Consider the following 16,206-nt stretch of genomic DNA (forward strand, 5'->3'; position numbering starts at 1 on the left):
AAGCGCGAGCGGCCGCCGCCTCGGCCAATCAGCGGCGGGGGCGTCACGTGAGGGGCGGGACCTCGAGGGGAGGCGGGGGACAGCGTGCGGGGCTCACCGCTAAGGGGCGGGGCCGGCGGGGAGCGGGCCAATGAGGAGCCGTGTGGGGATCAGACTGGAGGGGGCGGAGGGGGAAGGAGTTCGTCCCTCCTCGGGGGGAGGCGGAGCCCGAAGGTGAGTGCTGCCCAATCAGCTGGCGGAGACGGAACCGGGAACGGAGGGAAGGGGACGAGCTAGCCAATCGCGGCACGGCGGCGGAGGGAGGGGGCGGGAGCGGGCTCAGGGCTCCGTCCAATGGCGAGAGGGAGGAGCAAGGCGACAGCCAATGGGCGGGCGGCAGGGCGGGGTGGGGCTGGGCGTTGGGCGGCGGCGGCGCGTGAGGTGCCACAACGGTCGCGGGGCCGGGCAGGAGCTCGCTGCTTGCTGTCAAGGGGCCGGGGCCGGGGTCGAGGCTGCTCCAGGCCCGCCGGGCTCAGGCCCAGGCCCAGGCCCAGGCCCAGGGCTCGCTGAGGCCCGGCTGTCGGCCGTTAGCGGGCGCGGCTGAAGGCAGCGGGATTGGCGCTGGGGTTAAGGGCTGGCCTTGCTCCGCCGGCACCCCCGGGAGCTTGGAGACGGCCCCTGTGTGGCTGGGGAGGCCAGCGCTGGGTACGCTAAAAGCCACGTTTAGTTTGGGGCAAATATTGCCCTTTTTAGTAAAGTCCGGGCTAGCAGACGCCATGCAGAGCACGCCACGGGGAGGAAGCCTAAAAGCATCTGTGTGCCCTGTCCTTTGTACAGCCTGAGCAGGCTCTGTGCAGCGCTGGGAGCCGTGGTGGGGAGATACGTTGTTTGCTGTTCTTTTCCCCCAGCACTGAGGAAGAGGAAGCGAGCCCACGGCATTCACCCACGTGCTGAAGTGGCGGTGCGACCTTTGGTTCCTCGGGTGTAACTGACAGGGAAGGGCCGTGGTGGTTCCTAGAATGTCACTTGGAACAAACCTCGGTTAACACAATGGCAGGCAGGTGAATTCAAGAGAATACTCTCATCCTTTCCTATCTAATTTGCTGTTATTGATAGTTAAATTTCTGTATGATACAGTCACATCTTGGGGCCTCTCATGAATCTCACTGCAAATTCAATATGAATGTAAGGCTACTAGAAAAGAGAATAAACTTCCATGAAGGAGCCAGTCATTTTTCTTTCCTCAAGAAGACTTGGGCAAGCTCTGTGGCTGGCTTCAGCCTATCTGTGGGCAGCAGCACGTGTCCCATACACTTCATATCTCCAGGTCGCCTATGGAGAAGAGGTCTTTCTGTAATGAGGGTACAAAATGCAGGCCCAGGGTAACAAGTCCAGGCAGGGTGTGAGACCAGGTAGGGTTAGAGCTGTGTGAGGCCCCACTCCTTTTCTTGCTGTCTGCAGCCACTCCCATATCTTGACTGCTGCGAAAGCAGGTTTAGACTTGCCTGAGAAACATTCTTTCTTCACCTGGTTTCGGTGTGCAGCCAGACAGAGCTGTCGGCTGAGATGGGATGGGCCATGGCCCCTCTGGTGTTACAAGACAGGAGCATGGGGAAGACTGGAGCTGCTAGGGAGGACTTGGGGATCAAAGGAGCAATCGCCCGTGCTCAGCATTTGGGTGCTTATGCAAGTGGATTTGCTTTAGTGCAGGTGTGGTTAGTGCTGGTGGAGAAGGAGCACACATGGACCGCTCTTGCTGCTGAGCTTTTTCTAGACAAGGACGGGAGAGTTTCAGCAGGGTCAAAATGGCTTTTGAGGAAATTAAAAGAAGATAAGAAAATGAATGAGCATATGAGAGACAAGTGTACAGGGGAACTACATACTACAGAACTTTCTTGAAGGATTTTTCCCTTGTTGCCGTAGTTGGCTGCTGGTACTTTGTTCATGACGCCTCTCCTTTTGGAGTAGATTGAGTTGTACTGAGCAGCTTGCTCTACGGGGGGCAGATGGCCTGAAAGCCAAGGCTCTCAGGGAGCCCCTGCCCACCTTTGTATGCAGGAGCTTCATCTGCAGATGCCCTGTTTCTAGAGTGGATAAACTGCTTCAGCTGCCTGGCACTGGGTCTCACTGCCACGTTATCTGTTCAGTTAGAGGCCAGACCCCTTCCACATGTAGGTGCTTGAGGGACACCTGCCCCTCCGGCACAGAGTGGGGCAGGGAAGGCCGCTCTCACCCTGGCGTTGTAGTGACAGGAGAGGCCAGGATACCCATGGAGACAGGTCTCAGCCTGGGGCTGCCACAAGCAGCACCAAACACATCCCACAGAGCTCCTGGTGTCACCTGGGCAGCTCTGACGTGGCTCAGCGGGACACATGAGCTACCTGTGTATGCAGGTGGCTGCAGCTTGTCTCTGTTGTCTACATGTCTGCACAACAGAGGATCCAAAGAAACAAATTCAAGTTCTGATTTTCCTTTTAGGTCTCAACAGTACTATTCCCCTGAGCTGGCAGAGCAAAGAGCTTTACTCAGCCAACTGAATGAAGCAAGGAAGTGTATCAAAAAATGAAATGAGTGGAAGGGAAGAGCAAACCGTAAGTAACAAGTCAGGCAGGGATTGCTGCACATCAGGCTCATATCGACAGAGAGCTTACATCACTGACATGAGTCAATGCGTACTGTTGCTAACCGACTGTAGGTTTGGGAATCACAGAGTAGAGTCGTGAACTTTGGAGACAGCAGAAGGTGAACTCGGGAAGGAGCAGTTGAGTGACCAGTGGGCAGAGAGGGGTAGCAGGGAAATTTTCTGTGCTGATTTCTGAGACAGACAGAACATGGGCCTTCTACAGCGATTAGAGATAATCTGAGCTTGTGACCGAGGGGACTAATTTATTCTGAGAATGGAGAGAGTTGACAGCTGAGACAAAGGTGGGCATGTGAAAAATGCAAGCTATGCAGGGAATCTCTATGGAACGTCTCAAGGTGGCTGTAGTCAGATATAAGCCTAAATCTTTGACTTTTACAGTTGCCATGCAGACAGAATAAGCAGTGACTCATCCCTTGCATTCGAGGCAGTTAATAGCAGGTGGGCTGCTCTGAGAGGGACCAGTCTGCAGTCTCCAGGTGCCTTTTCTTCATCTTCAGTCTCCAGGTACAGGCTCCAGTGAGCATGAACAGATTGTTGAAGGTGTAATTGAAAAAGCTACAGTTTGGGCAGACCTATGCAGTGCTTTGGGGTGAGTATTGTTTCCATTTTTTTTTCTCCCCTCAGTTATAGTTGCTTAGCACTGAAACTTCAGTGACTGTGCAGGGAAATAACTCTAGCAAAGCTCTGAATTTTAGCTTGGGTCTGAATGGCAGAACACCTGCCTGAACCACAGAAGAATTAGCAGAAATGTGGAAAGCTCTTTGAGGATCTCAAAGATAATTCAATAGCCCTTGAAAACACAAAGCTATAACAGTGCCCCAGGAGAATTTGTCCAGCCCTTAGCTAAACATGGAAAGCTGGAGAGGCCTTGGAGCAGTTCGTAGGAGGAAATGATGCTCGTTTGGAAGGTTGGCTGGTCTGGTGTTTGAGTAACCATCTTCTGTCCTCAGCTTAAGTAAACGTTGAATGCCCGTGGCACATTGCTTCCTTTGGTTGGAGGCAAGGGCAGATAGGTACAGCTCTTTTTGGACAATGCAGGTAGTTGGTTTAAGTTTAGCTAAGCTAGGAGTTACAATTCTGCTCTAGGAGAGACCTTCCCTGTCCTTAATGCCTTCTGCAGAGAATGACTCAGTTCTAGGTCCACCACAGCTTGTGTTTTACCTCACTGCCTCTGAGAGAATAATATTAAAATAAATAATATTATCTGGAAATGAATTAAGCTCTAAATCTATGTAATGCTAAAAAAAAAAAGACCTCAGCCGAGCTATTCTTTTTGTTTGTTTGTTTTTGGTATTGAAGCCGTGATTGAACCCATTCAGAGGTTCTCTGATTTGGGTGATTTGGGCAATTTGGGCACACTGATTTGGACCAGAATTTGTAATCGTGGTGAAGTGTTTGCAGTTCAGTGTGTTTGCATGGAGAAACCAACCAGGCTTGTACAATGTTCTTGTGGTGAAATGGGAAAGGTGTCAGAGTGGGAGATTTGTGATCAGAGATGCAAGAGGCCTGAGAGGATGTAGGTACTGAAAGATGTGTATAAAGCCTGGTCTGATGAGCCAGAGGAAAACAGAGATGTAGGAGGGGGTGGGATGGAGGATCAGGGTGTTGGCCAGCAAAACAGGGCATGGGAGGGAATCCAGTGAGTTAGCAGGGATTAGCGACAGACTAACTTAACCACCTGCAGTTATTATTCCTTCTGATACGTACAGCTTTAATCCCTCGGTTAAGAAAGAAGTAGATAACTGTACCAAACTTGTTTATCCTCTAGGCTTCAGTCAAGGCTGACTGCCAAGATTGTCCTAATCATGTTTGGAGCCTTCTTCTCTACACGTTATCTGTTTTTCCTCGTGTCCCCCATCCTCAAGACTCTGTAAAAAATAGTATTGAGAAAATAGTAATCAGAATAGTTCACAATTCCTTTGGGCAGTGACTCGTGTGGTGTTTTGGAATGGAGATGTTTCTCCGTAACAGAGCCAGGCACTTTGTCACAGCTAACTTTAGGCCAGCAGAAGCATCCACCCACTTTCACTACGTTTCACCCAACCCTTAGCAACACCTGCTTTTTCTGGAGACGTAGGTCCAAACCTTTTCTTATGCCAACACAGTGGAAATGTGTGGTGATGTGTCTTCTCTCAGGTCACGTACTGGCCTTGTAGGTCCAACAAAGGCTGTAGCTCCAGGAACCCTTGGATTCACCACTGAGAGAAGCTGCTATGGTTTAAAACTACCCTAGCAAAAACGGCGAGTTCTGTGGTTTAATAGAGCAGGAGAGGAAGCTTTGGGAATGAATGGCTGAGATGGAATCTACTATTTTATCATCATTCTTGGCTTTTGTTGGCTTTTGTTAAAGGAAATATGGCCTGCCTGACAGAGTCTGTGGCCAAGATACAGGAGCAGTGGCAGAATGGAGGTGATTTAAGTGCACATATACTTGGGAAACAGTGGTTGGAAGCAAGGTAATTTGAGCAGCTTCTGGTCTCATATGTGGTTCCCGTGATATGCTGTTAACCACTTGTACTGCTTCTGCTTTCATGTTCCTCCTCTGTGGACTTTCATTGTCACTTGTGCCTATTGCTGCTCAGTTTGGCGAGTGGTGAAGAGCTGTAGTAGAAACTTTCATTAGGTCTCAGGTTCATTTCCTTGCCAACAGTGCTTCATGCCTCAGTCTCCCGTCAGGTTCAGGGCTCTCTGGAGAGTTCACTATTGCCTCCCCCAGCTCCAACACATCAGGGATTTGACCCTGAGTACTTGATGTGTTGGGAGCTCTTATTTAATGACATACTCACTTGTCTCCCCAGCTCTAGCAGTGAAGAAGGTCCTGTATGTGTAGGCAACGGCCAGGTTCTGTGTCTTTTCTGCCATCCATGTAGGGTGATACTGAGCCAGAGTTTTTTTTGTTGTTGTTTTTTTGTGCATTGCTTTCTTAGTCCCTAAAATGAGGATAGTGAGACTATTACCCTCCCCATCCAGGATGCAGTGAAAGGCTGCATCTGTGCAGTATAAACAAAGCCCTAATTTACATGTAAATGTGTGTGATATCGCTGTAGCAGCAGAGTTGTACCAGTGAAGCCCTCCTTATGTGCAGGCAGCTTATGTCAGCAGAATAGGGCTCTTTTTTCTCTTTTTTTTTGAACAGAACTTTTCCGAGCACTGTCAGCTATATCAGCAAAAACATTCAATACCAATATAACTGCATTCTCATTAGAACACAGATCCCCATGGCAGTTTAATTCCTAACTTCTTTTTATGCACTTCTGAGGGTCTGCGCCTAAGACTTTTGGCTATGTAGAAGAGACCCCAAACACTGCTCCCATTAGTACCCTGGCAAACAAGCTCAGAGCAGATGTGGCCTCGTTTTATCAATAGTTGCAGAGCACTTTGAGAGATGGTTAAAGGCACTGAGCCTGGCAGAAGCTAGACTAGACTGTTATGGCTGACTTCAAGGAGGACCACAGCGATTTCTACTTCTTCTGACAATATTGTTGGTACTGCAGGAGTCTGGCCAGGTTCCCCCTTATTCACCTTTTCCCCTGTGAAGAACAGAACGAAAAGCCCCTGTAGGCCACTGGCACTGTGGGTGGGGAAGCAGAGGAGACTGTTCCATACAGTGTCACTTTGGTGGCTGTGCTTGTTCCCCGTGTGAAGAGCCCCTGACTGCTGCAGCCCCTTGGTTGCAGCACATATGAGAACCACAGGATGCTTGTCCTGTGCTGTGGTCTCCTCTGGTGTAGCTGCTACCCTGGGTCCCTTGGCCCAGCCCCTCTGCTTCAACTCTCTTTGTCCCTTTAGCCCCCAGTTTCTGACTGTGAAGATACTGGCATTAATAATTCTGGTCAGCTGGGAATGCCCTGAGCACTTGGTACAAGCCTGTAGAAAGAGGCATGCAAAGAGTCACCGACGTTTGGACATGCATTGGCTGAAGGGAAATAAGCTGCAGCTCCTCACCCAGGCATTTTGCACTGAAGAGCTGCCATAGGGGTTGTAGAGCAGCAGGGTGGGTAGCTGAGGCTGACAAGAACAGCGTGGTGGCCAGCTAGGTCAGTCAGCCTAGCAGAGAGCTTTGTCAGCCAAGGAACTGATGAGATATTTTGTCCTCTGAGCAGAGAAAGAGGGAATATAAGGCTATAGTGTTCCCTTGAAAACATGTCTTTGGTGGTGGTTTTCATTTTGTCTCTTTCTGATGCTGTTAAAAAGGTGGCACATGAGAAGAGAACATCCTAAAGAGAAGGAGAGAGATAGCAAGTACACTAGCACGTGAGCAGTGACCAACCCTTAGTGTGGAGAAGGAATGAAGGAAGGAGCAGTTTGCCCCTGTTAAGGTACCAAGCACGGTTTTTCAGGTTTCTGTTCTCCTTCCTTTGCTACTTAGAAAAACCTGGATGAAGGGAGATAGACGAGCTGACAAAAGACATGGCCCCAGAGAAGTTGCTGCAGGCCTGAGTGGTTGCTGTATCAGGCATGGCCATAAGAGGGAAGTGTGTGCTCAGGCATTAGGTGCCTTTACGTGCTGGAGCAATCCCAGCTCAGCTGCTGTAGGCTCTGCAGGCAGCAGGGACCCTGCCCGGGTTCCACCTCCTGTGCAGGGCTCACAGCAAGGCCGCAGAGGCCAGCTACAGCCAGGCGTGCAGGTAGCGATGGTGGTGGTGGTCAGAGGGGAGCTGGGGTGGGGATGTGAATTGCTGTGTGCAGGTCCCTGTCCCCTCTTGGAGACACGGGAGGATGGGCTGTGCAACTCTGACCACTACCAGGAGAACTGGGGCCACTTGGTCCAGAGAAGCTGGGCAGCCAGGTGGGAAAATCTCACTCCAGCTGTGTCCTCATGCATACATCAGAGCACTGGTAGTAATAGCTGGATCACTCAAGATTAGGGCATTCAGGCTTGAGGATGTTGATGCTGGGATGCTTTTAGGAAGGGTGGGGAAAGAGAGAGAAAGCCAAGTAAGCGGAGTGAGCTTGAGAGGTTTATGAAGAGGACAGCTCCAAAAGGATATGGGCAGGACGTGATTGTAGCAACCCCTTGGACCCTGGTGGCTGTCACCCTCACGAAATGAGCCACCCACAACCATTTGCTAAGTGCTAGTTAAAGCTCGCTGCTGCACAAGGCAGTAAGGGACACCGGTACTGTGTGAGATGGGAACTTCAGGCTCCAAAAAGTTTGTACCTGCTGGTTCTGGTGGGCCCTTTTAGCTGGAGCTGTCTTGTATGTATGGCTGAGGGGTTTCTGTTTGCCACCTGGCCTGGATGAGGGCTGGTCTCTGCCCACCACAGTAATCCTGCCCAACCTCTCACTGTGCCAGCACCTTCTGGAAGAACTGGGGAACCCGCAGTGACAGTGGTAGCTCTGGAGAGGTCTCCAGGCTGTGTCTGGTGGTGTAAATGAGATCTGAGTTTGAGCCATTTGATACGGAGTAATACCTGGCTGTTGCATAGCAGGGGGGTTAGGGACGCAGGTCCTGCTGTGCTCCTGCTGTGCTCCTGCTATGCTGTGAACTCAGTTGCTGCTGTTCTGTGCTTTTGCTATTTTTGATAGCCCTTCTATCAGCAAGGAGCTGAGCCACAGGGACCCACAGGGTGCTTTGAGGAGAAACAGAATTGAGATTGATTTCCTGTAGTTATCTGTCAGGAAATGTGAGCAGCAGGGCCCGGTGAGGAGCACCAACTGACCTGACCACCAGCTTCTCATGAGTTTGTACTGCAGAGGGGCACATGGTCCTGTTATAGATTTGTTTCTTAGGGACATTTTTTCCTTTTTCCTTAGAAGCAGAAACAGAGGACAGTGAATGAGACAAATCTCAATTTATTCCTTCTTCATGCCACAGAACCAAAGCAAAACACATCCAAGAACAAACTGCACGAGAGCTGTAGGCAGGTGTTATGGCAAGGCTGGGAGAGACAGGGAGCGTGCATCTTTCAGCAGCTAGCTGGGCATGTGTTTTTTTTTTTGTGCTTCTAAAGCATCGTATTCCTGTGCAGCAGGAGGACCTATAGCTCCTCCAGCAGGAGCAGGGACTGCGAGCCTGGCTGGTATCTAAAGGCACAGGGGATATGATATGAGGGAGAGAGAGCTGAAGGAATGTGCACTGCTCAGCACCTGCCTGTTGTGTGCACCATATGGGGGGAATGCTGCCCAGCAGGGGATGCGGTACATCCGTGCCCCCTGTCTGGGGTGGCTGTGGGCCGGGGTCTGTTCTGTGTGGCTGCCTGTGCAGCGCACTGCCTGTGCTGTGCAGATGTGTGGGAATGGCTGCATGTAAGGACACAAGAGGTTACTTGGCAGTTAAATGAGGCGAAGCATTACCATGGTGACCACACTCTGCTCTCCTCTCCCTGCCAGATGCCAGGCTCCCAAGCAGTAATGTCTGTGGGTTGTTCTGGGAGGCCCGGACCACTCTCCCTCTTTTGAGAATGGATGGGGACCATGCTGCCCCCTCTCCAGACTGGGAGAGTGGTAAACACAGGGATGGCTCTTTTTTTCCCTGTACATTTCATCAGGGGACGCTGTCTGGGTATGTCCTAAATTAGTGGTTGGTGCAGTGCAAAGGAGGGGTTTGAATTGCTGTGGTACTTTATTGTCCACGCAGTGTCCTTGGGAGCAGTGAGGCGAGCCAGCTGGCACTTCTTAGGCACATGGTGTGCATTTGCAGAGAGCTGTCTGTTGGAGGACCTTGCACCCACACTGCAAGAGGAGGTGCTCTAGGGCGGTCCGCAGTGAACCACCTCAACCCTAGCACCACCAGGAGCTTGGAGCTCACCAGCGAGTACTGCAAGACTCTAAGGACATGGCAACTGTGCACCAGCGCATACTGCCTCTGTGCACCTAGTGTATCCACATGTGCTATTAGTGCCCACACAGATTGTGTTTTCTGTTCCTACTGAGTTGGATCAGATCATGTTCTGTGCTGCAGCCCCTGGCAGAGAAAGTACAGCTGTATCTTCCAGGGACCAGAGGAGCTAAAATGCGTTCCTCAGAGACCTCATTCCTTTCATCTTCAGAGACCTTACTCCTTTCATCTTCAGAAGGCTTAATTTTTTTCATCAGCTCTCTAGGTTTAGTGCTTGGTGGTCTGTGAGGCCATGTTAATCATCTCCCTCCTGTGCTCTCAGTTAAAGGTTTGGAGAGCTGGCTGCTTTGTGGTCTGTGGAGGAAAAAAAATGAGAAAAAGGCTTTGTAGCCTAAAATGTTTGGACATGTGTGGGCTGGGGAAGAACACTGATGCTTCTTGCGCAGACCCATATGCAAAAGCTAGAAAGAACAAACCAAGTAGATGGTCATTCCAGTCCTGTAGGCTGAAGTGCCACAGGAGACCAGAGAGGGGCTGTAGACCAGAAGGTCATCACGTCCCTTCTACTGCACTGGAACATGGCAGGCGTGCAGAACACAGCTAGAAGCTCCTCACTGATATGACTATTGTAGCATATTCCATTGAATACCTGCGTTTTGCCTTTAAGGGTTTTTATTTAAAGCACAGAAAAACATGCTAGACACAGACAAACAGGTATTGTCATCATGTCTCTTCTGGCAAAAGAAGAGAGAGCTGCGTTTCAGTGAAAGTAAAGCAATCTCTCTACTCAGCTGAGATTTGCTAATTTGTGCTGTCATGAGGTCTCATTGGAAACATATTTTTAAATGAAAAAGCAAGGAAATGATGCAAAATAGATTTGAGCATATTCCAGGAGATAGCTAATTTTTTCATAGTGAAAACCAATAATAGATCAGTCTGTGTGCTATGAACATCTCATCACAAAAATACACCATGGGAGGCTTCTGCTATCTATTCTTGGCTGAGCACTGACCTTGGCTATTAGATCTCAATTAAGCAACTCTGTGACTAATGTTTCTCTCCCTGTCTCCTGCTTTTCTGCTGCAGAAAATAATTCTCGATATTGAATGCTGAGTACCTGCACACTTACTCTCCAGATGGGACCCATGGTTTCTTGGTAGGCTCCAAGACACCTGAAAAGAACGGCATTTCTTGTGTGAATTCCAGGGAAAGGAGGTATTAAAGATCTGTGGAGAACACGGATTGCAGCCTTCAGCATCGAGCAGCCTCTGCTGTTCCCTCAAAAGCATGCAGTGATCATTGCAGCTAAAGGGAAGGGGTGAGTAGGCCACAGGGATCAGAAGGAGCATGCCATATCTTCACTTCTCTATGCCTGCTCACCTGAAATCTTATTTTCCTTTAATTTTTCTCCTGTCATTTAGTCCTAGGAGAAAGGAAGAACAGACAGTGGAGTAGACAATGAAAGTGGTAAGACTGTGCAAGACTTGCCGTGCTGCATAAATCTGTGATGAGGAGGGAGATGTCTGCAGACTGACTCCACTTTCAGCCCAGGTAAATGCTGAAGCAACAAAGCACCGTGCCATACCCTGATGTCTCCTAGAGCACACAGACAGCACTGGGCCAGGAAGGGCTTAGAGTTGCTATCTCTACACTTCGGTTTGACATCCAGCAGCAGCAATCAAAGCGGGAGCAGTCCCAGAAACTGTTGCAGGAGAGGTGGGCTTCTGCTGTTCTCAAGTACAGATAGGGCGTCAGGAGGAGTGAGGAGTTCTCACTGCCAGCTAGTTGTGTGTTGCCTATGGTTGGGATTCAGGCAGGGAACAGGTGACATGGTAGCACCTTGGCTACAGTGGTGGAGGAAGTAGTGGGTAAATGACAGATCTTGTTGCCCTTGTAGCACTGCTTGGAGGGAAGAGTGAGGGGAAAAAATGGGTTGTGAGCAAGGACACAGTAGTTCCTACAAACTGCCATCCCATTGTGCGGAGCAAGAGATGCCAGTTTTTTACCAGCATTGGGATGAGGATTTGCTAGAGCAATCAGTATTAGTGGGAAGAGGAGGTCTCCTACATGGTGGAACAAAACCCTTGCTTTGCAAGGACTTGCAACGTGCTTTCAGCTCTCTGGACTGAAAAAAGGGGTTATTTGCATGCAGCATTTGGCTGGATTTAGAATGGTTACAGCCTATTTGCAGTGGGGCAAAAATCTTCCTAACTACGTGTCACAGACATCTGATAATCAGCACTTTTGCAAAGTCAGGTTTCATCATAGCAATGAGAACAATCAGACAAACCAGTTATTACAAGATGAGCGCTATTTGCTCGGAGTCTTTCCAGGTGCTGGCTGTATTTGACAAAGGTCAGATTAACATCTGACGTTAGTCTTAGAGGAATGCTGCCTGAAAAGCCACAGGGAAAAAGCGTATATGAAAGTGTGCTACCTGCAGTGGCAAAAAGCTGTACCTAGGCTTGATCTCAGTCACTGCAACAAGCAAGACAATGCCAGATCAGTTCTCTCTGTTCTAGAAAGGATGGGACACGCTATGCAACAACTGGGAGTGAGAGGGGTGTTAGATCTTGGTGCTTGTCCGTGGTTCAGCATATGATTGCTGCCTTTTCTCTGCCTACTTGGCTGTGAGCAATGGCATTTTTTTTCTTCTTTGGAAGAAACTATTTACAAATAATTTGTTGTTAGCACCACTGCTAAGAGTTTCTTGACACTCAGGTTTACTTATGTTCAGCTCCATCCTGTGATTCCTAGCTCCACAATCTCAAGATTTGTCTAAGGAGCCATCCCCTTACTAACCAGCAAGTCTTTCCAAAATTTAAATTCTGGTTGAAAACAAAGCTAACTTCAAAGTTTCAGTAACAACCAACACCTTTGCCCAGACTGATTGTTTTTAAGCAAGAACAGTGCTTTGAAAGATGAGTCTTCTTTCCAGTCTGTGTGTTCTCCTCTGGCCTCCTCCATCATTTCAAAATCAATAGCTGTCTCTGATTGCCCCCCTCCCCTTCAGACCATGCTCTTTGCTACCTCATTTTGGTTTTAATTTGCCACAGCAAAATTGCAGTAATTTTTCCCCAATCCTAATTAAGAAACCTGTCCATTAAGGAGAAAGAAAACAAAAACAAAACCTTATCTAAGCCCTTTGTGCGGAACAGAGACAGAAATGATTGGTGAGAAGATCAGCTCTAGAAACCCAAGCCATTTATTGATTCTTCTGGTCTTCCTCAGTAAATACAGAATGAATTTTAAATTCACCTAGAAGGAAGCTAAAAGCTAGTGTAAAGCGCTGACTTCCCAACATCAAAGAAGAGTGAAGCAGTGTGTCTTCTGGTCTGACTCACTTTTTACTCTCTCTGTAGTTTCAACAAAAATATTTGGAGAATGTTTCATTGTATCTTGCCGCACTTCTATTTCTTTTTCATCACATTTTGTTGTAAATTAGCCTTGCTCTTAACTTTCCAGAGTTTAATGGTTCTGACCTGTCTTTTGGAAGAGCTTTGAGATGTGTACATGAAAGAGACTGGAAAAATCTGTATTGTGAGCAAACGTCCTCCTTAGCTCACCCACCAGCACTGAGTACTTGAGTTAAGGAAAGAAACACCGAGTGATGGTGAAGGAGGGCTCAACCTTTAGGCCATTCAGTTTATCGCACACTACTGCTGCGCTGTGTTCTTACAGGCAGAAAAAGGGAAAGAGAGAAATTCCCAGCTATTAGACAGGAGACAGTCCATTACACACAGGGATTTTGTGGGAGAGGATGCTCAGCAGCAACATAAGGTCAGAGATGGAATAGAAATAAGATGGGAAGGTTAGAACTTTGACTATCCAGAGGACTTATCATAGCCTTTATTCTGAAGAGAGGAAAAGATACTGCACTTCTACAGACTTCATCCCCTCTCCCCTTCTCCCTGGAGCAGTGCAAATGGTAGATACTTTCCGTGATGCCTATCTGAGCACAAGCCCTGGCTGTGAATGAAAATCAGATCTGACTCCCTGCCACACTCCAGACACTTACCGTCTTGGGGAGATGGATGTTTAACTGATGAACCTGTTCAGTTTCTGTGCATAGTCAGGTCCTCCTAAGATGGGTCATACACTTAAAATAGCAGGAACAGGATGGGGATGATGCTAGCTGGACTAAAATTATACTGATATTCCAGACTGTTCCTCTCCCTGCTGCGACCCCAAAAGCAAAACACCCTAGGATCCAGTGGATTTAAGTGGATCTGGTGGATCTTGTGGGTTATGATTCAGTGGTCCCCTTGTTGTTGGCATCCTGTCTGTAACAGAAAACAGCACTAGCAGAGAGACTGGATACCACCTAAGGCTGGAAAGGGTGCAGAGGAGGGTTACTGAGGAGAGTTGGGGTCCCAGGGCACACGATCTATGAGCAAATATTGTGGATCTTGGGGTCCTTTTGTGTGGCGTAGAGATTGAGGAGGGGAGGGGGATCGAATTGTAGACTGTAATTATTTGAAGGGGAGTTACAAAGGCAGTGGAACCAAACTCTTAGTAGTAATAGATGGTAAGAAAAAGGCAGAGGGAATGGTTACAAGATGTAAATCTGGAAACTCAGGCAGGACATAATTCTTCATAATGTGAGCAGGGCAGCACTGGCACAGGCTACTGAAAAGAATGGCAGGCGCTGTCGTGAGGTTTGTAATAGCACGATCAGCCTGTTGGCAACAGCACTATCACTAGCGTGAAGTTGGGGTTGACACCTGCAGAGGTGCCTCCAACCACTGCTCCTGTGGTCTCTTGGCTACAGGTATTGGAAGGTGATGCAAGGGAGCAGCCTGCATGAGTTAAGCTCTGACTTGTGTGTGGCAACTCTGATCTCACCTGGACTCCGTTAGAGTACATGTGAATGTATTAGTAGTCAGTGTTCAATTCTTTGTATGGGAAAATGGGTTTGTTAACTATCGGAGATTATCATCTGCTAAATATAAATCGCTGAGTTTTGTACCACGCTAAACTTGGGTCAACAGCACCTTGTGCCTCTTGTACCAGATCTGTAGCTACAGATGGTTTTCAGCTAAAGTTGGTTATTAGTATATACAGAGGCAGCGTCAGACATGTCTTTGCACAGAGATGATACAAAAAAGACTTTTTATACAGGGGTCTTTTGAGGCCTCCAGCAACTTATTTTTCTGGACCATTAATTTCTGCAGTCCACATATACCTGTTAACCTTTTGAGGTAACATGTTCAGATGCAGGCAATTTTTAGTTTCATCAGAACTGAAGTATGCTTAAAGCACATTGAGTTATAGCTCAATTTTGCATCTTAATTAAGTGGGAATATGTCTTGTCATCAGTGAGTTTGTTCTTTGCGTTTTATCTGTGCTGCTTGAGCCGTGATGCAGAGAATGGGTTATGTGAGTAGATGCAGACGAACCCAAGCTCTTGTTGGAGTTTTGTAAGATGCAAACCAGTTCCAACCCGGAACTGCAGGCACAGCAGTGAGAACAGTGAGGAAGAGGAAAAAAATGACGAGCTCTCAAAAAGAAATGGGATCAGAATCTTCCAGGCAGCAGGCACAGCTCTAGGGACTGCTTTGCCAGTAAGTTACTGCCTGTTGGGTGTGCAGAAGGCATGCAATAAATCTGTCTTGGGCACTACTGCGCAGCCCAGTTTGTAACACTGAATTTCCCTAGCACGGTTCTCTCAGGACTGAAATGCTAAGTTTGTAGAGGCAGTTTCCTCTTCTGCTTTCAGCATTCATCCCCCTGTGCATTGATTCTGATTTAACTGTGGAATTTATTTTTCCTTTAGAGTACTAAAAAAATAAATTAGCAACTGCTTAAATTCTGTTGGACAGTTAGTTTATCTATAGATCACATAACAGAGTACACGGGGTAAACAACATGCTTCATTTCCAGGTGGCCTTTGATTAAACACATCATTATCTTCTGGTAATCAGCTCATTACATAAATTTTCTTGCAGAGCTGGCCCAGATGACCTCTTCTTTCTCTCCCCTCTGCTGCACACAGCAGGGCATCGTAGGAGCTTGCTGCCAATAGCACCGATGCAATTTTGTGTGTGGCCCTTGGGCAGCAGATCTCCTTTACAAGAATTAAGAGCCACAGAGAGTATCTCAGAATGTACCTATATGTACAGATGTAAAAATCTGTAGTATCTATATATAAAAAACCTTGTGCTATGATCAGTGCTATGAAAAGTGCTGCTGTATAATCACAAATATGAACAGATGAGGTGCAAATGCCACGAACTGGTAACTGTGTAGTTTAGGTCAAGGGTTTGCTCATTTGTACTCTACTCTTTGTTGCTAACAGTTGCAGAATCAATGCTGCTGTTAGCCTGGCCCTTCAGGAGATTCTCCCTTCTTACACTTGTTACTCTTCATACATGAGTAACTATTTTTTTGGTGGGGGTAATTTCTGATATGTCCCTTTCTAGGTCATGGATTCTTCATTTTCTGGGTGCCTGGTACAGAATTAGATCAGGGTATTTCTCACTCCCAGTGGCATTAGATAACAGGGTTGAGTGCAGATCAGTAATTCCGTAGATTCTCAACTCAGCCACATCTAAACACAAGGCTTCAATGAACTGGATCTTTCCCATGAACAATTGCTATCACTGTTTTGCAGCATTTACTTCTATTTCAAAATGCAGAGAATAAACAGGATGGTTTCTTGTTCTTGAACCACAAGAACAGCTGAATACTGAAATAAATAAATGCTTGACATTTGTCATGTTTGTAGGGAACTGAAGACATTAAGAAATTAAAATGGGAATATATTTAAACCTCAGCCTGCAAAGTGAAGCAACCAGTGCC

General features: G+C 47.9%; 1 long non-coding RNA gene across 1 annotated transcript; it reads left to right on the forward strand.

The window, feature by feature from the left end:
* The first annotated feature begins 6,750 nt into the window (after nt 1-6,750).
* LOC118167584 lies at nt 6,751-10,950 on the forward strand. The gene is made up of 3 exons (XR_004751201.1): nt 6,751-6,942; nt 10,492-10,723; nt 10,827-10,950. It is a non-coding gene; the product is annotated as an uncharacterized LOC118167584 (long non-coding RNA).
* Nucleotides 10,951-16,206: the final 5,256 nt, after the last annotated feature.

The sequence above is a fragment of the Oxyura jamaicensis genome, chromosome 5 (genome assembly GCF_011077185.1).
Source record: "Oxyura jamaicensis isolate SHBP4307 breed ruddy duck chromosome 5, BPBGC_Ojam_1.0, whole genome shotgun sequence".
Lineage (NCBI taxonomy): Eukaryota > Metazoa > Chordata > Aves > Anseriformes > Anatidae > Oxyura > Oxyura jamaicensis.